Genomic DNA, 25838 nt, shown 5'->3' with positions numbered 1-25838 from the left:
TTTAATGTTTATTTATTTTTGAGAGAGAGAGAGAGCAGGGGAGGGGCGAGAAGGAGGCACAGAATCCGAAGCAGGCTCCAGGCTCCGAGTTGTCAGCGCAGAGCCCCATATGGGGCTCGAACTCACAAACCGTGAGACCATGACCTGAGCCGAAGTCAGATGCTGAACCGACTGAGCTCCCACCCAGGTACCCCCATCGTTATTCATTCTTAATGAAAGTGTTTCTGAGTTCAGATGAGAAGCAAGGGGCATTAAGAGGTTCCGATATTAACAGTTTCTCCCTTATCTGATGCCGGGGAAGGGGCCTGCGACAATGGAGAGCAATCAGAAACCGAGGGACCAGAGTGGTAGACGAGGATGGAAACGCGCTAACTGGAACAGCAAGCTGTCTGCTGCCGCAGCAGGCATCGGTGGGATGATAAGTCAGAGAGCTGGTGCTGCTGACCACATCTTCTTCACAACTGTTTGTGCAGACAATCCGGCCGGGTAGGAAGGGAACTTTCCCAACAGACGGTGAAGAGCTGCCAGATTAAGGGGAGAGCAGCATGAACTGACAAAGCAAACACGCCGGCCGCCTCATGTGAATCCTCTTTGCTACCCCCACGCGTGCGTTCATGTTCCCCAGCGCAGCCTCAGCTTTCATTTGCCAAGAGGCAGGGGGTGGGAAGATTGTTGGCCCCGTGCCCACCTGGGTACCTGCTGGGAGAATTTTGCACATGCTGCTAAGTGCCCAGTGGCACTCAGGGCTCCCTTTTACATTCTTAATTACCCTGAAATTCAGCCACATGGTCCTTCTGCCTGTCTGGGCCAGTGCTCGGTGGCAGCTGGTGTTAGACACCTACTGTGCTCCCAGAGCCCTCGAGTTCCAACCTCACCGTGTCCCGAGTCAATGAGAGGCATGTGCATCTATATGCGCATGTGTGCGGGCACATATGTGTGCCTGGGTTTATGTATGCTCCTCTCGGTTCCAGACGACAATCCGCGTCTATATGTACATGGGGGGCAGGGAGCTGGGGGGGATACGTGCTCATCTCAGAGAATTTGCCTTGACTATGGATGATGATTTTAGGCGAGAGTTTTAAGGAAACAGAAACGTTCCGATCTCAATGTGAGGAAGCAGAGAAATATTCTGGTAAATAAGAATAAGAAATATAAAGAATATATAAGAATATAAACAAGAAATATTCTGGTAAATAAGAATATTCCTCAATGTGAGGAAGCGTAGAAATATTCTGGTAAATAAGAATATTTCTCTTTCCCGAAAGGAAGGAGGCTGAATTTTCAGAACAGTGTTTCTGGATATTAGGGCAGAGTGGAAGGAAGTGAGGTTGAGGGTGTTTGGGGAGATTTTTGAACTGGGTGAAGTGTCACCTCCATGCACAAATCCCCCACACCTCCCTTCTTCTGACTTTGTTTTTGGAGGACGCTTTTGACATGTGCGTTGGTGTGGTGTAATTTTATACACACACATCTAGGCCCTTACATATACATTCGTCATTAGCATGCTCACTTGGTACATACAACGTGCAAGGTATGTTTGCTAGAAACTTTGGGTGATGAAGAAGTAGTTTTTCATCCATCTTCAAAGACCTCAGACTCAGTTAATGAAGAAAACTAGTGGAAAGCATTAGGTGTTAGAAGCCAAATGGCTAGTGTGGTCATTATGTGAGAAGGAAGTTCAGAGATGGAGGGCATCATTCCCACGGCAGTGGTCAGGGCAGTCTGTGAGGAAGAGCTGGTCTTGAAGTCTGAAGAGACCCTTCTTACAAGAATGTGTTGCTGAAAACTGCCACCAGGAGAAACAACGGATGAGGGGCAAGCCCATACTAACAGATGGGACAACTTACAGACTTCTTGAAGTCTTGCGATGCACCCTGGCCGTCGTACCTATAAGCAAAGAGGGATTCACCTGCTAACTTGTTCGGGAATTGTGAATATGAAATAATATGGAAAAAATTTCTAAGAATTATCATGGAATTATTCTAACACATAAGACGTCTATGAACAAAGAATTCCACATATGGGCTCTTTAAAAAAGGCCGAAAGTAATATAAAATGAAAAAAGTTCAAAAGCAGGGAAAAATATTGAACATACTTAATTCATTTAATAAAGTGAGTAATCAACTAAGTAAATGAAATAATTAACCTAAATAAAATTAATAAATAATACAAACACATCTAATCCATCTAATATGACACTGATACAAAAATCTTACCTATAACACATACAACAAACTATAAAATCCTCTTTTGCATTTATGAAAGTGAATATGAAAAATTCCAAATAAAAAGTATGTAAGTAAATAACAACATAAATAATATAACACACAGGTAAATAACACGTTAAATAAACTAATAAAGTTAAACAGTATGGTTAAAAAAAAAAACCATTTTGACATAGAAGACTACATTCCTGAATAGAAGAATCCAAGTTTATTAAAATACTATGCCTCTCAGTAAGTCAAAATAAGAAAGACCACATGATCAAATCAATCACATCTGATAAAACTGAGTATCCAGTATTAAAAAAGAAAATCATAGTGAAGAAGGACAAGCAGTATTCTTTCTTAGGATGAAAAAGAGTCTGTATCTTAAGCCAATGACAAATAATCAAGCTTATTAGCAGCAATGGGGCGCCTGGGTGGCGCAGTCGGTTAAGCGTCCGACTTCAGCCAGGTCACGATCTCGCGGTCCGTGAGTTCGAGCCCCGCGTCGGGCTCTGGGCTGATGGCTCAGAGCCTGGAGCCTGTTTCCAATTCTGTGTCTCCCTCTCTCGCTGCCCCTCCCCCGTTCATGCTCTGTCTCTCTCTGTCCCAAAAATAAATAAACGTTGAAAAAAAAATAATTAAAATTAGCAGGAGGTGAGGAGGAAGATACTTACCGATGAAACAGAAATAAGAAGTCAAACCATTTGAAAGAAAGAAACCAAATACTCATAATTTTCAGGATACTTTATTGTCTCTTTGAAATCCCTAGACAATGAACTGGAAAAATATTAGAATAAATAAGTGTTGAATCAAGTGGTAGGTTACAAAGTACAAATACAGTATTCAATTACTATTCTACTATAAATATTTGGAAAACATATTTATATTAAAAGAAGCCCACTTAAAGCAATGCAAGAATATACATATAAATAAATACAGTAAAATGTCCAAAAAGCCTATATTAAAAAATGGAACAATATAAATCAATAAAAACATATTAAAAATTAAACACAAACTGGCAAAGCAGATAAATAGGCTATCTTCCAAAGAACAAATCAAATGCTTAATGAATAGAGGAAAATAAATCCCATTTGGTCAGAAGTCAAAGAGAAGAAAATGAAAATATGAAATACTATTTCCCACCCATCAAATTTGCAAGAGTTTTGAAAATAATAATACTTATTTTTAAAAAGAATGTTGAGAAATGAGTCTTGTGAAATCATTTGTTAAAATAGAAGTGATTTTCTAGAAAGTGATTTGACAGTAGTTACCAAGAATCACGGAGAAGTTTCTACCATTGGTCCTGGTAATTTCACTTGTAAAATACATCCTCAGAAAATTATGAGGAACGTCTGAATAGATTATAAGTCTTTTCATCATCAGTATAATTATGACAGCAAAACATTAGAAGCAATGAAACTGTCCAACAAAAGGGAGGGATCTGGAATAATTATGGTGTATCTGTATGAGGTAACATTTTAAGACCATTACAAATCATGTTTGCATAACAGGATATCTATCTGTCTATCTATCTATCCAGAGTCTCTCTATTGACAAAAACTGGGAGGAAACACACCATAATACTCAAATTATTTTAATATTTATTTATTTTTGAGACAGAGACAGAGCGTGAGCAGGGGAAGGGCAGAGAGAGAAAGAGAGACGCAGAATCTGAAGCAGGCTCCAGGTTCTGAGCTGTCAGCCCTCGAGATCATGACCTGAGTTGAAGTCAGACGCTTAACCGACTGAGCCACCCAGGCGCCCCTTCGTTCTCCACTTTCTATGTCTAAAAATGTGCTTGGAAATCTTGAACATGCTCAATGTTTAACAGACTAAATAAGAGGGCCTTTCTTAGACCCTGAAATTCTTTTAGCTGTGATGCCAGATTGAGACGGATTCTTTCTCCATAAAGATTAGTTGCTATTTTCGTTTTCATCTTGTTAATTGTTGACATTAAAACTAAGTTTCCATTATGAAAGTTTAAAGGGGAGAGCCACGAAACCACCTTAAATTTCCCTTTTCATTATAAGAAAAAAAAAAAAAAAGAAGTTCATGCCATGAAACCCTTGACATAAGGCTACTCTGATAAGCCTGAAGAAGTGTGAGTCACTACAGAACCATTCTCACAACTCACAACAGAAAACTTCATGGAATTACTATGCTTTTAATCCAAAGAGTTGGGTGTTTGGCATTCCACGGAGCTTTGTGGTGTTATACCAACCAGGGGAGCCGCTCATGAAAACACTGTGTTGTTGAATTGTGGGTCTCAGCCCTACTGGGTTGATAAGTGGCAGTCCATTTTTATTAAGACCCTTGTTGATTAGAGAAAGGATTAGTGGACTAAAGTGTGTCCGGGAATGTTTGACACATTAACGTAAGTTATATTTTGTGCTAATTTTGTACTGGGGATTCATGACAAGCTGGGTGCTGGAGAAAGGTTGTTCGTTCGTTTGTTTGTCTGACAGAACTGAGCCGTGTAGCAATTCTTGGAATTCCTGCTGAAGGAGAATTACACCCTCCTGCCTCTAAGTGTGCTAGTATGGGACTACCTATGTGTCTATGTAGGTGGGAGATCCATTTGTCGTCGGAAGAACACTAGCTGAGCAAGCAGGGAGCGAACGCTAGCATTTTCCATTCATTTAACAGGTGGGGTCACATTCGAGCAGAGTTGACTGGTCAGAGTCATGGATTGAATGCCAAGCGTTGCTTTGTTTCTTACTGGAGGTCAGCGCTGCATCTGCCCTCCTCCCTCCCTCTCTCTTTCCTCCCTCCATCCTTCCCTCTCTTCACGATACACGGTTTTGTTATATTGTTCTGTGTAGCAGTGAAGGCCTCAGAAGCAATGTTAAAGTCAGGTGGCTTTAGTGTAATTAGTTGGTTTAATTCGAGCTGATCTTGTGTTATTTCACTTTCTGCGTCGACTGGGCCTCCTGAATTTCCTCCATCCTCCTGGCACCAAGGAGATTTTTCATTATATGGTCCTATACTTTTCATTGCTTCTCTTAAGAAAAAGAGGATTTTTAATCATGTGAGCAACACGTAGTGACACCGTAAGGGTTCATGAAGATTTAATCCAAAATTTTCTGTCTCTCTCTTTCTCTCTCTCTGTCTTTCTTGTTTACCTCATACAAGAAACTTGGATCTCAGAACAGGCGAAGATGCTATCGTCTTTTTCAGACACTCATTAGAGGAGAAAAGCATCTAAAACTGTTGGCAATCTTGAAATACCACTTTCTGTTCCCTTGACATTCAGTGGCACACATTGTATTATTGTGCTAATGCTTGCTGCTGTAACAAATAAGCCCAAAATGATATTAAAGGCTCAAATGTGCAAGAAGTTTGATTTTCTTTCAGGTAAAATATGAAATAGGTTTTCCCAGCCGATGGACCGCTCTCTTCCAAATGGTGATTCCAGGGTGCAGATTTCTTCCATCGTCAACATTTGGCTTCTAAAACTGTCATCATTTATCCATGACAAGCTAATGGAAGAGGAAAGAACATGATGAATGGCATATGAGAGATTTTTTTTAGGGCCAGGTCTTAAAGTGAAGCCTGTTACTTATGTTCAAAATCCACTGGCTAGAGCTCAGCCACATGGCCACGCCCAGTGGAAAAGGCAGGTGGGGTGTGTAGTCTAGTGCTGTGACAAGGAAAAAGAGGATATAGGCTTAGGGAACAGCTAGCCATTCTATGTTTTCTTAACTGAAAAATTCTACTTTCTTAGAGCACTTTCACTGGTGTTTGGCTTTATGAGCAAATGTATTGGAGCGTGGTAGGGAGATAAGATTCAGCTATTTACAAACATGTGAATCAGAGCACAGCCCCTGTGCAACTCAAGAGTATTTTCAATAAGTAGAAAATTTTCTTTGCATCCATTTTAAATACAGGGCACCTGGGTGACTCAGTCACTGAAGCCTCCAACTTCAGCTCAGTTCACGATCTCACGGTTCATGAGTTGGAGCCCCGCGTCTGGCTCTATGCTGACAGCTCGGAGCCTGGAGCCTGCTTCGGGTTCTGTGTCTCCCTCTCTCTCTGTCCCTCCCCCGCTCACCCTCTTTCCCTCTCTTTCAAAAAAAATAAATAAACATTTAAAAAAGTCAAGGGTGAGTTCTGATGATAAACGAGTGGACATCTGGAGATACCTGTTTGGAAGCCAAGACTCCACAGCCGAAGAGAAGAAGAGGACGTGTGGAGTAGGCAGGGAAGCATCATTGTGGTCGGAAGTTACATGCTGCAGGAGCACTGGAAACTTGGGATGTTGTTCCAGCCGTTGTTTTAGCTAGCACCCAGAATGTTGACAACCATTATCACCATAGTTTAGTAATGATGGTGGTCCAGGGGTTAAAACTTGAAAACCTGAGCGAAGTTGCATTTTTCCGTTCCAAAACCTTTATTATTTCCGTCTATCATCTTGCTGCAGTCGGGCAAACTGATTTATAAGTTATAGTCTCTGAGCCTCAATTAATTTCACTTAGAGCATTTTCACACTTGTACAATAAATGTTTGGATTAAGACATTTCTTTTCTTCTGAAATTGAATTGCATGTTAACTGGTTATTGGCTGTCGCTGGTGGTCCACACAATTACAGATAAGAGCATTGATCTGGCAAGAAAACAAATTGGTTTTTAAAAGAGGGCAGTTTGGATTTGACAGCTGCAGATGATTACGTGCCTCTCTAATGGATACTGTGTATTACCATCGGAGGTGTGAAAAATCTGCAGACCCCTTTCCTTGGTTGGCCATTTCTGCCAAGGCTACTTAAGTCTGCCTGCCCCGCCCCCCACTTCCGGTGCGCGAGAGCTGAATTCACTGGTAGGGAACCATGCCCCAAATTATCTGAAGGGCTGGTGAGTTACTGATACCTAGATCATACCTTGTGATAGGCATTAGTTTCTAAAAGAAGCCTTCTTGATTCGATCAGGTAGCATGAGAAGCGCTGCTGTTGTTGGTTTTAACTACAAATGCTTGATAGGCAACAGGCATAAACAACCTCAGCCAAGCATGGCAGAATACTTCCCTGAGAGGCTAGACCATCAAGGGTCAGACCCAGAGATTCCCCCCTCATCGAAAGAGCCCAGATTTTGGTCACCCTCGCTAAAGGACAGTTAGATGGTTTGCTTAGCAGTTGGTGCGCGGTCTTTTAGGGACTTGATCTGAGTTCAAACATTTTGGGGGAGAATGATTTAGGTTTGGCCCCATCCAAGACCTCAGTATAGAGACAGGACTGCCTGCTTCCTTGTCACGAACATCAGCAACTTGACCTCTGTGCTTCTCTATCCCACTCAAGATAGGAGGCTTGGGGTGAATAGCTCAGAACCGCCAATCAAATATCCCAGCTGCCCCCAATAGAAACCATTTTGGGATAGGTTCCTTTGATTTTAAGAGTCGTCTATACAACTCCTCCAGTGTAAGATGATCTCATTGTAAAAAAATCTCTCTGTCCCCAGGGGAGTGATAAGCAATATTCTCTTTAAGAGCTTCAGGTCAAAGTCCAGATTCCCAGCTTTATTCCAGCGCTGGGTACATCTAAAGGAAGATATTATGTTCCAGGGGTCAAGCTTTCAGATCTTACCCCAACGAGAAGATAATAAAAAAGCACTTGTAGGTTGGATTTTATTCATCATTTCCATAATCACTGAAATTACAGATGAAATAGGCCATTATGTCATCCAGCCTCTCTTGCTAGCTAGCGTGTGTGTATTTTTCTTTTATAACATCCCATAAAAGCATCCAACGCAGGGTTAGATCATAATAATCTCTTGGCCATTTGTGGCAAGCGCAAACTATTCCAAATTAACTGGGTTTTTGCCCGATTCCCATCTGGAAGACTCTTGAAATTGCTCAGTGTGAGCAACCATGTGCTTTGCTTTATCCCCCACATCAGAGTTGCCAACACGGTCAGCTCTACCTGGAGAGTGGTATAAGACCCATGTCATTATGGGCTCTGCTCGAAGCAACTAGGGTATTTCCCTAGCTGTATTTTTCAAGCAGGAATGTGTGCATTCTCGGGGACGGTGGGGTGGGGGGGCAGGGGGAGCTGGAGGCATATTTTTAGAAAGTCAGAAGTTCTTTATGAGAAATGTTCAGTGTTATATTTTCATTCTGATGATTTTACAAACACATGTGAACATATTGAGGAGCATCTGGAAGATCTTCTTTTAACTGAATACTGCCGTGTGTCTCCAGTGCCCCAACTGCATTTGCATTAGGGCAGAGGAGGACCACTTTGTCTCACCAATGAGAAAAGCAGTGAGGTAGAATTCACCTGCACCGGAGTGAGGACCAGAGGAACATCAAAATGTGCTAAGGAGGGGCGCCTGGGTGGCCCAGTCAGTTAAGTGTGGGACTCTTGATTTCAGCTCAGGTCACGATCTCACCATCCGCGAGATGGAGCAGCACACGGTGGGGATCTGTGCTGGCAGCATGGAACCTGCTTGGGATTCTCTCTCTCTCTCTCTCTCTCTCTCTCTCTCTGCCCCTCCTCTACTCTCCCTCTCTCTTTCTTTCTCTCTCAAAATAAGTAAATAGACTTAAAAAATGTGCTACAGAAATGGTGGTTTTTCAGAATTCCCATCAAGAGCAGCGCTAGGGGGTTGAGGCCCTAGACAGCACTTTGACCAAAGTGGACGCAGACCAGAGTCAAAAGCAGGTGCCCCACAGCGCTTGGAACCACATTCATATTGTGAGCAACAATTCATTTTTACCAAACTGTCATATGTCATACTAAATTCATGGTGATAATTTCATTAGTAATTTTTAAATTTCTTTTGCATGCCATTTGTAAATTAACTTTGTATTGCATAGGACTATATGCATAAGGAGTTTATGCCCAGTTTTATGGTTATACATATTTAAGGAACATTAAACTGAAAAGAATTGGAGTCAACATGGATCTCCATGAGAATTTTTTTTCTCTAAGAAGACGTCCAGACATTATTCGAGTTCAAGGAATACTGCTTCACAGGATTACCTTGTGTCTTTCTAGGGGCCTCTATACTCAAGTGTATTTACATCTCCAAGAGTTGTCCACAGAAACCACCTTTTCCTAGATTCAGTGAGTTGTAAAGCCGAACAACTGGACTAGACTGGACCATATTTAAGGAGGAAGAACGGTGATTTGTAAAAAATTTCCCTTGCAGAATGTTCTGGCCACATCACTAGAGCAAGACCTCCTATGAACCTCTCTGAGCAATTGATCAGATACTGCCTGCTGACCTCCGATGAGAGGAAGTCACACGGCAGCACAGCTTTGGATAACAACTTGTCTTACAGAAAGCGTTCAATAAAATGAAAGAAAGAACAAACCTGGGTCAACAGCAAGAAGCCATCAAGACATGAAATAGACATTAGCAATTGGTTAGTTGATCAAAGAATAATCCGGTAGGATGGAAAACATCCTCCAAAGCAGTCTTTGGAAAGTTCTCTGATGCACAGTCTATTGAGCGGGGTTCCCTAGGGCCTGGTGTATATTAAGCTCCTTCCTTCATGTTATAAAAAAACAGAAGAAATCTAGTCCACTGATCCTCTCAGCAGACGCTCGATCGTTCTCTGGTAGAAATCCCTGAAACAACGAGCAGAAAGGTGATCAAGAAAGGAAGTAAAGGATTTGTGAGAGGTCGAGGAAGATGAGGAGGCAAGAGGCTGGGAAAGGTCACAGTATCACCCCTGTTGTGTGTTCTCCCTCCTTTTTTAGATCCTTCTTGGTGGTATGATATAAAAACTTGACTGAGATAGGGATGTCAGGAACAGTCATCCCATCCTGGTTTCTCCTTGCTTTCGAAAGTGGCATGGTGTAGAGGAGAACTTCTTTTGGAGAAATGTCTTCTCTTTTCTTCAACTGAGCATGCAGCTCTGGGTGGGAGAGGACATCCACACAGTGAGTCACGGCAGGTGAGTGGGACCCTGGTGGCCCCTGCATGGTGAAGCCGCATAGGAGTGGGGCCCCCCTGTCTGACAGGGAGCAGAAGAAGCTTTATCTCCAGCCTGGGAAACATCTTTGGAACAATCCCCCCTTTTTTTTCTTTTTTCTTTTTCTTTTTTCCTCTGGTTTCTCATGTATAAAATAAAGGCAGCGATGCTTTTTACTTTTGGGGTTATTACTGGGCTATGTCTTGCCCTTAAATTATTTCAAGCTTTCAGGAAGAAAAAGTCCTCACGCAGTACCTTCTTCACTCTCCAGTTTATGAATTATTTACATGCGACGTTTCCTGGCTCCCCCCCTTCTCATCATCTACCATTGGGAATATTACTAAATAGGGTTTTCCTCTGATATCTCTTTTATACTCTTCGGAATTTTCTCATAAAAAACACCAGACTTGATGTCTGAAGAAGTGGGGAGTTAAATTCCCTTTTCTCCCACTTGCCATAGGACTTCGTATGCGTGACTTAGCCTCATTGACTGTCAATTTTCTCGTGTACTAATTGGGGCAATGTAAGGAACTTTCAGGATTGTTGAGAGTCATAGGTGTGAAGGTACCAACCACTGGCAGTTAACGGACCAAAATTACTACGCAGGGCCATCAAAGCAAGAAGCCCTATTTAAATTGGCTCTGTGATATCGTCTTTGATACCTCCTTGATTCTATGTTTGCTGACTCGCCCTGACTCAGACACGGCTTGGGTGGGAGGCTTGCGTGCCCTCCGCTGGTTAATGTCAGTCCCTCATCCTTTCTGATGGAATCTCTGTCATCTGTGTAATATCAACTCCCCTGTATAGGTAGTACTAAGGCTTATGATGGAGACAAAACTGAGACGCTCTGGGCAGAGTTAATGATTTGTTTCCTTTGCCTCAATAACATCTTAAACCTGCCTTTATTATAACATTTATACACTGACTCCTAATTATTTGTTTACCTGATCATCTCTCCCATGGGACCATATACTCTTTTTTTAAAAAAAAATGTTTATATGATTTTGAGAGAGAGAGAGAGAGAGAGAGAGAGAGGGAGACAGAGAATCCCAGGCAGTCTCTGATCTGTCAACACAGAGCACAATGCGGGGCTCGAACTCATGAACCATGAGACCATGACCTGAGCTAAAATGAAGAGTTGGATGCTTAACCAACTGAGCCACCCAGGCACCTGGACAATGAACTCTTCTAAGGAAATATAGATTATTCCCTTGCAAAGTCCAGAGCCGAGCACAGTGTCCAGTGCAGAGCAGATGTCCAATACTAAACGAAGCATTGCTACTAGAATTTTCTCTTTTCCTCTCTTCCTCATTACCCACAACTACCTGGTCCAGACGAGCAGTTTGGCCATGCCTTCTATTCTGCCTAGCTCAAACCCCAGCTGCTCCCATGAATCTGATTATCTTCCAAACTTTAATCAACCTCTTACCTAGCCCTGCTCCAGATCCCACATAGAGTACATGCTCTTGATGGTGTGTTCCATTAGTCTGTATGTTCTGCTAGTTGGACAAGTTTTTTTTTTTTTTTTTGGAGAGAGAGAGAGAGAATGCATGAGAGTGTGAGTGGGGGAGGGGCAGAAGTGGGGAGAGAGAGAGAATCTTACGCAGACTCCACGCTCAGCTCGGAGCCTGATTTGAGGCTCGATCCCATGACCCTGGGATCATGACCTGAGCCCAAATCAAGAAACGGACGCTTAACTGACAGAGCCACCCAGGTGCCCCTGTTTGAAGATTTTTGAGGAAACTGGCTGAGGCGGTACGTGTGTGCAAAAAGGAGGGAAGATAAAAATAAAAGAAAACAAATAGAATAAAAAAGATAGGCCTAGAGGACAGTGGGAGAGGTTTTAGAGGGAATGTTTGTGCATTTGCTCAACAATAAGAAGGCTAAATGAGATCTATGAAAAGAAAAACTCTATTGGTAAAATTTGGCTCAGTGTATAGACTGGTGTTTTCCAAAGTACATTGCACAGAAATGAAATCTATCGATATTAATAGCTGTCAACTGTATTTAAACAATTTTTTTATGTTTATTTGTTTTTGAGAGACAGAGAGAGAGCACAAGAAGGGGAGGGGCAGAAAGAGGGAGACACAGAATCCAAAGCAGGCTCCAGGCTTGGAGCTGTCAGCACAGAGCCTGATGTGGGGCTTGAACCCACAAACCATGAGGTCATGACCTGAATCAAAGTCAGACGCTTCACTAACTGAGCCAACCAGGCACCCCAATAGCTATCAACTTTAAAAAGTGTTCCAAGTTTGGTGCGCCTGGGTGGCTCAGTCATTAAGAATCTGGTTTTGGCTCAAGTCGTGATCTCATGGTTCATGAGTTCGAGTCCTGCATCAGATGGGCTCAAGCCCCGTTTCAGGTGAACACAAGCCCCACTTGAGGTAAAACACAAACCCCGCTTCTTTCCCTCCCTTTGCCCCTCCTGGAATTCTCATTCTCTCTCTGCCCCCTTGCTCACTTGCGCCCTCTCTCTCTCTCTCAAAAACAAAACAAAACAAAACAAAACAAAAACAAAAAAAAGTGTTCCAAACTAAAATAAGTTTGTGAGGCCACATGTTATCCGAGGTTCAACAAGTTTCCTTACCCTAGAACACCTAATAACCTTTTATATGGCAATGTCGCTTAGACATCTTCAAGGAAGAATAATCATACTGCTTCGAAAAGTTTTTGATCACCCCCAGTTGGAGAATTCCAGAGGATTAAGTGTTCCTTGGAACCCATTTTGAGGAATGCTGCCATAGAGATATGTATTGAATTTTATCAAGGCATTTGACAACTGGTTCCATGGCAATATGGAGTAACATGGACCCAACGACAATGTAACGAGGTAGATTCTTGCCCGATTAAACCACTTCCTTCAAAGGGTTTCATTAATAGAAGTTTGGCAAGCCGAGCATATTGTTTCCACACTTTGGTGCCGCTATCCTTGTCAACCCATTCACAAACACAAAATTTTACCCTTTGTTTCAAAAGGCAAATGCTGAAAATAGAGGCTCATATGAAAAACAATAGTCTGTAATGTTCAAGGATTTTAGTTGTTCCCAGAGTCATCACGAATTAACGTACAAGGTAGTTCCTAAAACATACCCCTAATGAAAAACTACATTGATAGTTATTTAGTGTTATCAGATCAAGTCAGGGGAGATACAATCCAACTGTCATTTGCCCTACCAGATCCCACAGGTTAGTGGATACATTAATAAATGTTTCTGTGGGAGAAGAGCAAAAACGGTGATGGGTCTGGAAGCCACATACTAGAATAAAAAACCAGAGATATTGAGAATGTTCACCCCGAAGAAGAAAAAGTTTCAAGTATATACATATACCTTAGCGTACCTTAAAGATAAAGTATATTTTTTAAATATTTGAAGAGTTGCATGAGGACAGGGCAGTGTTATTGGCTGAATTGTGTCCTCCCTGCCGAACTCATGTGTTGAAGTCCTAACTCCCAATACTTCAGAATGTGACTGTATTTGGAAATAAGGTCTTTAAAGAAGTAATTACGCTAATATGATGCCATCAGGGGAGGCCTTAATCCAACATGATTGATGTCGTTATAAGACGAGGAGATTAAGACATAGACATACACAGAGGGAAGAAAGACCTAGGAAGACACAGGGTACCTACAAGCCCACGAGAGAGGCCTCAGAAAAAACAACCCCACTGACACCATGATCTTGGATTCCTATTTTCCAGAATTGCGAGAAAATAAATATTTGTTGTTTAAGCCTCCCAATCTACGGCAGTTTGTTATGGCAACCCTAGCAAACTAATACAAGGAGGGTACCAAGCCCACTAGATGGTAGACTTTTTGAGAAGGAAGCTTGTCCTACATGTCTTTGCATGTAATCGTGCCACCTAACATGGAGTCAACAATACAAAAAAGTTACTCAATGGATTCTTGGTGTATAAAGGGGCAGATTTACTCTCTGGGTTAGCAGAAAGAAGAACTAAGAGCAATAAGTGGGGTGGCTAATGTGAATAACTGTGGTTCAGTTACGGAGTGGGTTCTTTGACAAGGCAGTAAGCTCTCTAGTCATTGGAAGTGTTCATGTAGACACTGACGGACGACCTGTGAGGGCTATTGCAGAAGAGACACCTGAACCGGGTAACAGGGGTCCTAGAAGATCCTGAAAGTCTTTTCTGTGGAAAGGATTTGGACGTGGCAAAGAGCTTACTAAACACCCAGATCATTATCCAGGCCTGATCCTCTTCCAGTAGCACCCAGGGATGGCCAAAGCCTACGATGCCCATGTGTTACAGTCTTGACCTTCCGGAGGCCAGGGGGACTTCTATATTACTACTGATGTATGGCTTTTTTTAAAAAAAATTTTTTTTCAACGTTTATTTATTTTTGGGACAGAGAGAGACAGAGCATGAACGGGGGAGGGGCAGAGAGAGAGGGAGACACAGAATCGGAAACAGGCTCCAGGCTCCGAGCCATCAGCCCAGAGCCCGACGCGGGGCTCGAACTCACGGACCGCGAGATCGTGACCTGGCTGAAGTCGGACGCTTAACCGACTGCGCCACCCAGGCACCCCTGATGTATGGCTTTTTAAGCGTCCTTGTGTGTAGTGTGTGAGCAAATCTATTCATGTGGGTCCAACGTTTCAAAAGGAAAAGGAAATGGACAACTATGAGCACACTTGATGGCATGACCTTGATATGGCAGCAGTAACATCTATTTGGAATAAAATCTTCCAACCCGTGAACTTGGGGGTGGTTGGCCTGAATACTGCCAGAGGGCATCTAAAAGGCACGGAGCATTGGCTCAAGCTTTCCTGTTTATCACTCTTATAGGCGGGATGGATGTTCCTGCTCTACGTCCTTTGGCGGATCTAGCCTCGAATATGGATAAAATAGATGATTGCTTATCAGATGAGACTGGAGAAGAAGTGAAAATGGTTCCTCTTGCCTCTAAACATCTTCTTTGCCTAATCTGCCAGGAGCGTCATCAGAAATGACCTTTTACAAAAGGTATTGTCTCTATTAGAATGTAATCCTTTTATATGTACCGTCATTTTCTATGTACTATGCTCTTTCACATGCCACCCATGATCCTCCAGCCATCCGTGGCTTCTATTTCTGTGGATACATCATGCTTTTGGTGTGCATAGAGCCTTCACATGCTCTTTTCCTTCTTGGGTAATGGACCCTTCCAAGCACCCATACATCTCTTGCATAGCAATTATTACATCTGTTGAGAAACCGTTCTTCGTGTAGGCTTAAAGTTCTGTGAGAGTGGGAACCAACTCTACTCTGCTATTTATTCTATCTCAAAACACTAACTGAATGGGCACCAGCTGAAGATTTATTGAATAAATGAATGAGTGCCGATGGTCTTTGCTTCAACCTTATGATGAGACAGGTATCGTTGTTTTTACTTTGCCAACGAGTTCGTTAAACTCAAGTGGTTTACCCCAAATTCACAGGCTGGGCCCTCAAAATGTCTCCTGATTCCAAACGTTTAGCTCTTTCCCCTCTGGATCACAGCTGTCTCTACTGGTAACATGAACCTGTGCTCTTTGGGACATTAATAATCTTGATATTGGATATTGGATATTGGATATTGGATATTGGATATTGGATATTGGATAGGCTCACCCCCTTCTAACTTGGGATGCCTGTGCACACTGCTAAATTCCTTCTTCAGGAGATACTATAATGCAGGGTAGGATGGTTTCCTGAGAGTTCTCAACACAAACCTACTTGCAGTCCAGACTGATGCCAAGTTTGTTCGGCGAGACCACAGGTGTGTAGGGGGTGGGCATTGCCTTCCTCGTGGATTTGGATGTGCTGTCTGCATAGATGCTGCCTGCTGCATACTTAGGCCAATTAGAAATTAAAGCTTGGAAGTTAAGGATATATATGTAGGTGTGGGGATTCAGGAATGAAGAAGAGAGTGGGAGAAGAGGAGAGATAAGGTGGCACGGATCATGGGCAAAAGAGTATGACAATCTGCCTAGGCCATGTGGCTGACAACCCGGCTGATGCTTGTTTTGACTTTGCTCTAACTGTACAACCGGTGCATGCAGATGACTTTACATCTCATAGCAAAATGTGCGACAGCAACGTGCTAAGCAAATGCAAACAAAAATATGCTTCCCCCACTCCAAACAAATCTCTCACACGTCGCGACGATGCCATGGCATGGCGAGAGACGGGAGACAGGGACGACCGGGAACCAGATTTGCTCATTGTGGAAACTACTCTCCAGGACCAGTAGACACGCACTGGCACATCAGTGTCAGCCGTACCGGATTACTTGCTGTGATGTGGACACCGCGTGCACTTTGATTTCGCTCATCCGTGGAAGCATGGAAGCATCACCCATCCGATTCTTTCAACGTTCGTTGTGCACCTGCTGTGACCCAGGCATGGCAGAGACAAGCCACATGCACATCCTGTCTTTTAGGAGCTCCTAGCTGCTCTGCTTTTGCCAGAGACACCGTGACATGCCCCTCAGCCTGGGATGTACTTGACTCTACTGTCTCCCTACGGAAATCCTGCCCGTTCCTTAAGGGCCAGCTTGGGAGCGTTTCCTTTCTCATCTTTCCCATTCCCCACCACGGTGAGAAGTAATCCTTGTCTCCAGTGCTCCTACAGCTCCGTGCTTGTCCTCCGAAGTGGCACAGGAGGGATGCAAAGCAAGTGCCTTCGGCCGCCATATCTCTCCTGCCTTGATTTTTCCCACCTCCCCACAGCTTAGAGGACCCGCTCTTCCCTCATCATGGGAAAATTCTAACCGGAGAAAGTGTGTTGGTGGCCTAAACCTCATGAAAGGGAGTCTCACCATTAAGTTTGTATTTTTGTTTTCTTTTTCTTTTTGCACTGAAAATCTCTTTGGGTTCGAATACAGCTGCAGGGCTCCCGTGTGCCTTTCTCAGAACTTATTACTGAACTAGAATAGGGACAAGGAATTGTGCTACATTCTCCTCCAGGGTAGTGTTTAATACGGTGGCAAAGAGCATTGGATTCGAAGTCCAGATATGGCTGGCTCCAAATCCTGGCCCTGCCGTTCACTAACCGTGTTGCTCTGTATTTAATATATTTGTGCCTGGGTTTTCCCATCTTTCAAATGGGTATAATAATAGAACATCTTTTATGAGGTTGGTGTGAGGATGAACTATGTTAATCCACGGAATGACTTGGAACATTGGACGGCACTTACTACGTGGTCAAGAGAGGCTGGTTATTAGTTGTTATTCTCCAGACGAAATAATTCCTCCCTGGAGCCTACTGTGGCATTGTACTGTGACGGTACTTTCATATCAGATTTATCTGAATCCTTTGAGGCTCAATTCCACAAAAACCTACTGCTGGAGACAGGTACTTGGAGACCTCCTAGCATTTTTGAAAAGTAAGTCATTTGAGGTTAAAACCCAGAATTTGAGTTTCGCTATTTTTACCACCGTTGGATATCTTACCCGGAAGATGGTACTCAACTTCCCTAATTGTCTATTGCCTCAACCTGAAAAGGAGAGGCGATCATGCGCCCCTCATGGGGTTGCTGTGATGCCCACGTGAACGTGGTGAGATCTGAGTTCAATAAACAACATGGAAGTATCTACCACCCTGTATGACAGTTGTAACAAGTGTTTGCTCTATTCTATTTTTTTTTTTCTTTAAAAAAGGCCTTCAGGGGCGCCTGGGTGGCTCAGTCGGTTAAGTGTCCGACTTCAGCTCAGGTCATGATCTTGAGGTCCGTGAGTCGAACCCCGCGTCGGGCTCTGCACTGACAGCTCGGAGCCTGGAGCCCGCTTCGGATTCTGTGACTCCCTCTCTCTCTGACCCTCCCCTGTTCATGCTCTGTCTCTCTCTGTCTCAAAAATAAATAAACATTAAAAAAAATAAAATAAAAGTCGACTTAAAAAAAAAAAAAGGCCTTCATGGCCATTGAATCTGAACCACCTGGGATGAGCCCTGAGCACTTCGATGGTGGCTTTCAGTGTGCCAGGTGTGTTTATACACACACACACACACACACACACACACACACACATCTAGATCTAGACATGGAATCACTTAATCCTCACTGTAGCCCTATTGGGTATTACTATCATGATCCCTTTTCTAAGAGAAATTTCTCAGGCTGGGGCCGCTGCTTTGGGTCTGCTCCTCACTCTTTGCACCTCTATTCTGGTAGCAGCTCCATTTTCCCTGAAGACTGAGTCTTTTCCCCAAAGCCCAGCTGGGGGCAGGCCTCTGCCGTTGCCTTCCTCGCAACAGCATTCTTTTCTCCCGGGTGGACCCTGCGTATTGGGCTCTTGTGTTGAATGGGCTAATCTCAGGATCCCATTCTTTGTCCTCCCCTCCTGCCAAGTGGCCAGAGGGCTGGGTCTCCAGAGCTAAGAATTGTTTAAACCATGCTCTTTGACTATAGTGTCTTAGGTGGTCTGACTATCTTCTGTAAAGTCTGCCCCTACTACCAGATTAATCCCCTTCCTGTGTTTTCTGGCCTAAAAAACATGGCTTCTTCCCGACGTGGTCCCTCCTAGCCTTTGGGGCTTATGTTGCTTGCTGGGTTCACAGCCCATTGCAAGCCGGGGACGGGGCCGGGGCCGGGAGGGGGGGGGGGGGGCGCGGTGGCTGAATAAATGTCTGCATTATCTCGTCCAGGGGCTGGGGTTCTATTTTGTGCATTAGTGAACCAGAAGTGACCAAAGTCATCTGCAGGGCCATAGCTCATGAATAAAAGTATTCAGAAGATATTCATGTAAAAGAGAGGTGCGTTATGCTTGGTGAGCAAGTGACCGTGGAAATAGTGAGTGCAGGAAATAATTGAGCTTTGCATCTGGGGCCTTCGGGAGGCTTTGAATTGGATTGCCCTGCAGGTGGGAAACTTGGGAGCATCGTGCTCTGACACGACCTCTTGACTAATGAACATGGATTGTCAGGCGACAGAGGGAACCCTGATCAACTGACATTGACTCTTGGTACAGAACCACTGTGGAAACCATCCAGGAGAGACAGCTAGTGTGCCTTATGGTGAAGCTTTTTCTCATTGCCTTTGGAGAACGAAATGCACCCTTCTTTTTTAGGGCGGTTGATCTGAGTGAAAACCAATACGAGGGAGAGATGGGGTTACTTCCTAAATGGAGTAAAAGGTGAGCCGAGGGTGAGCGACGTGGACAAAATGGCGGCAGGTGAGAAGTAACAAGTGTGCTTGTCTCCAGCATCCAGCTAAGCAGTCATTTGCCAAGACTCTCACCTTTGACCCGTTTAGAGGCCCTCTCACTGGGTCAGAGCAAAGAGCAGCCTCCTGACCATTCATTCCATGTCTCTTAGCTGACCGAGGGAGGCCAATTAGGTGCAATTGTGACGGACGCGGGAGGGAAAGCTTCCTCTATTCCCCTGACCCTTCGGGTGACTCCATCTGTCTTAGAGGCCATAGGGGTGGAAGGTGGGGGGCTATTCTCCACCTCATCGGTCCACAGGCAGCCCTGGGTGCAGTGACTGGTTCGGTCGTTAGCCTCGCATCCTCACGTCCCTCAGATCTAATGCCCTCGTGTCTCCCCCCAATACAGAAAATTACCGTTTGCCATTTCAGAAGCTGGATGTTTAGGGGTGGGAGGAAGAAAGATAACATAGAAATACTAGCTATTGGTTCAATGTGCGTTTTGTTTGAGAAGTAGCACTTCCGTGGGTAAAGGGTGGCAAATGTCAGTCCCACTTGCAACACCCACTTCCCACTGCCTGCTTTTTTCTCACCGTGGGATACAATGAATGAATTCATCAGAGGCGTTTCAGAGAAAGGCTGAAGACTAACGAATCACGGTTCTTCCGGCACTCCCAACTAGTTTAAAACCTAACAAGCTTGCTCCATGTGAGGGCTCCCAAAGTACCCTAAGATGTATTCATCAACTACCAGGGATTAAAATCAATGTGCTTTGGGTACACGCGAACACGCACGCGTGCACACACACACACACACACACACACGCTGGCAGCTGCCTTTGCAAACAGGGCTTTGGGAGACGTGTATAATCGCATCCCTTCCCTCTATGTCCAGGAACTTCAATCTGCTACTGTGCCACATCAGGTATGAAACGAAAGACAAATGACAAGGCATCTAAACAGAAGAAGGGAGCTTGAGTAACTGTAGTTTTTATGGTAGGGAGAATCCCAGAGAGAAAAGAAGCATTGTATCTCGGATTAACAGAACGGCAGGATTTCATTAATGACAGCCCAGCTTTTTAGCAAAAGGAAGATAGTTAGGGCAGTAAAAGAGAACATGACTAGAATGTGCTCTGCTAATTGGAAATGTATATTATCTTGGGGCGATGTGTGTGCGGGGGTGGAGGGGCTGGGGTGGAGGAGGGGAGAAACACGGAACAAGAAACTGGCAGGGGAGAAGTGGGCCTAGGGCACCCCAGGTTGGGCTGAACCAATGGGGCAGTTAAAGGGCCCTTTCTTGTAGACAGGAACGCTGGTACCCACAGCCCTCCCTCCCCCATTCCCTTTTAATTCAGTGGCTTCGTAGGGGCTTCTTTGATGGTGGCTTTGAAGTTGGTGGCTTTGAGATTACTCTTCCTCTGTGACCTTGACCACCAGCCATGAGGTTAGGGGGGAAGGGGAGGGGAGGAGGAAGGCGCTGGAGTTGGAAAAAGGAAAGGAAGGAGTGGGGAGGGGAAGGGAAGGCCGCCCTAAGACATTTCTACAGCATTCCATGACTTTTCTGATCACTCTGCAAACTTGAAATATGATTGCAGCCTTTGCACCGGGAAGGAAAGAAACCATTTAAATGAAAAATTAGCTGCCTTAGCAGGTCAAGCACATAGTTACATTAATGTCGTGTAGAACAATAAATCAACTTCGATCTCCAATTGAAAAAATGCTAATTTAGCTCAGCGATTCACTGATTGTACTTTCCTCTGATAGAAATCTTTTCTTTTATTTAATGCGAAGCCGTGATTTGACAGCCTCCTCTAATGGTGCTCACAGACTCTCAGCGTTTCAGTGGAATGCTGATCATGGTTTTAATATTCCATGCAGCTCTGCCCCCTCTGATTTCACGCTCACACATTAACGAGAGCTGACACTGGAGATTAGACGCAGACAGCTGGAATGCCAGGTCTTTGTTGAAGCATGGACAGGAGCCAATGTCGTTCAACCACAGCCAAGAGGGACCTGGGAAAGTCTTCTTAAGAAGGAGGGGAAGGCGGGGTGGGGGGCTTGAGGGAGGGCGGGAGAGGGGGATGGGGGCAGAAAGAAAGCCAAGGTAGTTTCTGAAGGGCATAGGAAAAGAGATATTTGCAGAGAGCCCTTTTGTCTCTGAAATCCACGTTCGGATCAATTCTGATTTATTTAGAGGAAGTGGATCGTTACAGGGAAATCCCAAATCGGTTGCAGTATTTTTCTGTAAACTCTGAAAATACAAGTGTGGTGCCCGGAAGTGGAAATGGCTCCCTGCTTTCGGCTGCTCCCTAGCCTGTCTAAGACACAATGGTGATTAGGAGCTGGCAGAAACGTGCTTACATAAGGAAATGTGTTCTCCTCTCTGCCTTAAAAAAATCACTTACTTCCAGGTGAATAGATGGGGGAAATAAAACTAGATTTATGAGCTAGGGCTGCCTGCTCAACTAGTGACTACCCAGGCAAGAAAGGAAGTCTTGTAGCCTAACTGCCTTGATCTTAATAAATTGTTTCCTGATACCAGAAATCAAATAAAGATCCATAGTCTCATCTAAAGCATGAAGCAACTTGCGCTCGGATGGCGCCCATATTGCAAAGGGTGCTGCCTGAAGCAGTGGCACAACTTTCTCAAAAAGAAAATGACAGATGATCAAGGTTGCAAAGCCGGCATATTAATACTATGTCAAAAAAAAAAAAAAAAGCTGTTTCTGCTCCCGGGGGAAACCAATTGAGTAGAAATAACAAATGTCCTTCCTGCTAACTGTATCATTAATAATAATTGTACTTTGCATTTTTATGGGATACCAGGATTCTAGAGCCCTTTATAAATATTCATAGGGAAAGGCTGGAGAGGAGAGGTGAACGTACCCATTTCTGAGGCATGGGTGGAGGGACTGAGGACCAGGACCCTGCAGGGGCTCACTTGGACGGAAGTAGACGACAAATCGCAAAGCCACATGCTACAGCTGCCTGAGGCCCTCCAGGCACTTTCTCTGACTCCCACCGCTCTGTCCTATGAGCATGGCTTTCTTCGGGAGATTAGATGAACTGAACTGTCTTGTATCCTTTTGGCCTTTTGTTCTTATTTGTCCTTGTTCTTGGCCTTGGTTGGACCACTGTCACTGACATAGGTCTATAAACTCAGCGAGTATTTATTGAGCCCTGAACTAGGCAATGTTTTGATTAAAAAGGAATATGAGTTAGGATGGATATTTATCTATATCCTATGCACACACACACACACACACACTGACATATGATATATATTACATTTATCACTGATACTTTAATAAAAATTCTGGGATCATATCATAGTGGTTAAGAGCACCGCTTCTAACGGCATATATCAGAGTGATGAAGAACAAGTCAGACAAATCTGTACATGAATCTATTCTTTTACTGGCTCTGTGGCCGTTAGCAAGTTACTTAACTTCTCTCTACACCTCAATTTTCTTGTCTGTAAAATGGGAGTGAAAATGAAATAACCCTTAGCACAGCACCTGACCCGTAGGACGCATTCAATGAAAGCTATTATTCTTGCTGTTATTTTCATACAGCCATTGGGACGATTCAATGAGAATACACACACACACACACACACACACAGGCGTGCACACACACGGACACACCTGCATGGTTGCAGTAAACACTAAGTGCTGGTGAGTGTTCCGTAGTGCATTAGAATACATAATCCTAAAGCACTCCTGCTGCCTTCAGAGTCCCCTCTTTGATTGATTTACGCTTATTTCCAACATAATGCAAAAGTGCTCGACGCTGGCTGTTGTATGTAAGTGATGAATCGTGAAATTCTACTCCGGAAACTGATACTACACTATACGTTAACTAACTTGAACTTAAAATAAATAAATAAATAAATAAATAAATAAATAAACAAACAAACAAATAAAATAAAATAAAATAAAATAAAATAAAATAAAATAAAATAAACTGTGCTCAAAGCATGTTTGGAACTCTTCTTTAGAGTTATGTGTGGACTCTATTGGCACTCTCTCGCGAGTATCTTCAAACGTGGCACATTTTCATCCTCAGAGGGAGGATTTGTTGTTGGAAGCTACTAAAACTTGCCCCCAAGTTATGTCCAATGACGATGAGGGCAATCAAGCCGAGGAAATGTTGTTTTGGAAATAATGTGCCTGTAAAGAAATTAGACTGGTTTTCGCTTATGGCATATAAACTGATTCTGACCACAATTCTGAAAAAGACCCACTGAGCAAATGCAGCTGTTTTTGGCATCTACACAGAGCCTCCCAAGGAGAGCACTTTAGAAGGGATCATAGCTTCTGATTTCTGATTTGTGGAGGAAAAAATTGAAACTCCTTTCTTTCATGGTCACTGTTGCAGACTGGCCTTCCCTGCCATGGCCTATAGTCCCCCCCAGAAGGGAAGGGTGTGCCCATGAGTGCTTCAGATCATCCAAAAACTAAAGTTCACTTCTCTTGACTTTGCCCTCTTGGCTCGTGGACAGTGTTAGTGCAGGGTCAATTTGCTCATTTATTTAGAATTGCCGAAGCATTCACTGGGCTTCTAATAGGTACTAAAGATTAAAGTTTACTAAGTTATGATCTCTACCCTCAGGGGCCTCACAGTCTAACAGGGAAGGCAAGGTAGAGAGTTGAGTGCTATGGTAGAGGGACATGTCAGGTGTAGGCAGATCCTGGAGGGCCCCATATACATCATGCTCTAGTGTGTGGACATTATGTTAGAGGTGATATGAAGCCATTGACTGTGAAAGCTGAGAAATAATGTGCTTCAATCTGCTTTTCCCTTTTCTTCCATCTACCCCTATGCCTGACCTCCATGTTTTCAGAACTGACCAAATCTTAGACTCCCTATCTGAGCCCTGAACGTGGCTGAGGCCCTTTTCTTGATCTCTTGTTCTTTTTCTTGATCTCTCTCCCTTATTAGGGAGCAATTTGGCAGAGAGAGAGAGGAGACCTTTCCAGTGTCCTCCCTCCAGGAAGATTTAGGGGGTGTGATTTATTATAACTTCAATTATAAAAGGTTTGGGTTTGGCTTAAAAGGTTTTTTTTTGTTTTTTGTTTTTTTTAAACTTACAATGTCTGAGTCTGTTCCAAGGGATGTAAACCATGGCAGACTTCCAGTGGCCCCAGGTAGCATCCCCCATAGTCACATTACTTACAATTGGTAATAAATGGCTTTGACCAAAGGGGAGAGTAGATTAGCTGAATAGAATACTTAAGAACCTAAAGATGTGAGAGAGTGTGGTTAGATTGCATTGATCATATAGGTACAATATTGCACGTATAGAATATGCTAGAAAACAAGAAGCCTGGGGTGGTTTGATTTATACCACATTGCTTTGCCTCTGTAATGTTGGAGGCAAGAGTACCATTTGTGCCAACACACTGTCATTGAAAGAGATCCATTTGTTCAGCGTGCACGGAAAATTATCCAGACTTTGTGCATTCACTCAGGGTCACAGCACCTAGAAGCATGGAAATAAGATGTAGGAGGCTGCAATCGTCTCCCTGGATATGAATTGTCTAGCGACTCTGGAGTATTGTAACCATTCTGAATGGCCATGATAACAACACCTCTCTGAAGACTGATTCTCAGCCTCACTATCGTACTGCACAGAGGTTTCAGGTGGGTTACGAGCATAGCATTTGTGGCTAAATGGCTCAGATTTGCACGCAATTTAATTGGGCAAAAATTAGGGAGGTTGGTTCTGTAACGTCACCCTCATTCATCAACTCCTTTCTAGTACGTTTGTATGTTTTTTTAAATGTTTATTTATTTTTGAAAGAGAGAGAGAGATTGAGAGACAGAGCAGGAGTGGGGGAGGAGCAGGGAGAGAGGGAGACACAGAATCCGAAGCAGCCTCCAGGCTCTGAGCTGTCGGCGCAGAGCCTGACGTGGGCTTCGAACCCACGAACCGTGAGATCATGATCTGAACCGAAGTCAGACGCTTAAACGACTGAGCCACCCAGGCCCCCCTCCAGGATGTTTTCTTGAGTGGGAGAGAAAGGAGTGGCTACAGGGAATTAGGGAATGTCTGAAGAGCACCCAGAGAGTGTGCTGTATATGGTAATTTATGTTAATGTCACGTGTGTCCCCCACGGAAAAAAATGTTCAGAGCAAGTATGCTAGACAATGACCTTCAGTATAAACACAGGCGTGTCATGTATGCAATTCAAATGGAGTTTAGTTATTGTGAGATGAGAAAAGATGACATACGATATAGTCTTTCAGAAACCGAGTTACACGATATATCCCTTGAGCCTGGCATCTGCTGTAGGATCCAAGAGAACAGGTTGGATGCAAAGCAGTCTATTTATTTGTCCCATTATTATTTAATCTTAGTTGCTTTTATTAGGTCTATAGATATTCCAATTCCTTCATTTTTTCTCTGAGCAGTTCCTGGGATTGATTATTAAGGGCTATAATAGAAATCATGGAGGTCAGGGGTAATGGGAATCAAAATTTGTTGAACACCTACTGCATGTTGGTTATAAATATTATATATATGTACATATTATATACATATGATATAATACATATTGGTAAGTTATATATATAATATATAAACAATATATAATATAT

At 43.6% G+C, this 25838-nt stretch overlaps 1 long non-coding RNA gene across 1 annotated transcript in view; it reads left to right on the top strand.

The window, feature by feature from the left end:
* Nucleotides 1-25838, top strand: part of LOC147576910 (uncharacterized) — a 154006-nt gene that overhangs the window by 95370 nt on the left and 32798 nt on the right. The window lies entirely within an intron of this gene.

This window comes from Puma concolor, chromosome D1 (assembly GCF_028749965.1).
Source record: "Puma concolor isolate L17-30 chromosome D1, mPumCon1.1.hap2, whole genome shotgun sequence".
In the NCBI taxonomy this organism is placed as follows: domain Eukaryota; kingdom Metazoa; phylum Chordata; class Mammalia; order Carnivora; family Felidae; genus Puma; species Puma concolor.
Note: the sequence above shows the minus strand (reverse complement) of the source record. Positions and strands in the feature narration are given on the sequence as shown.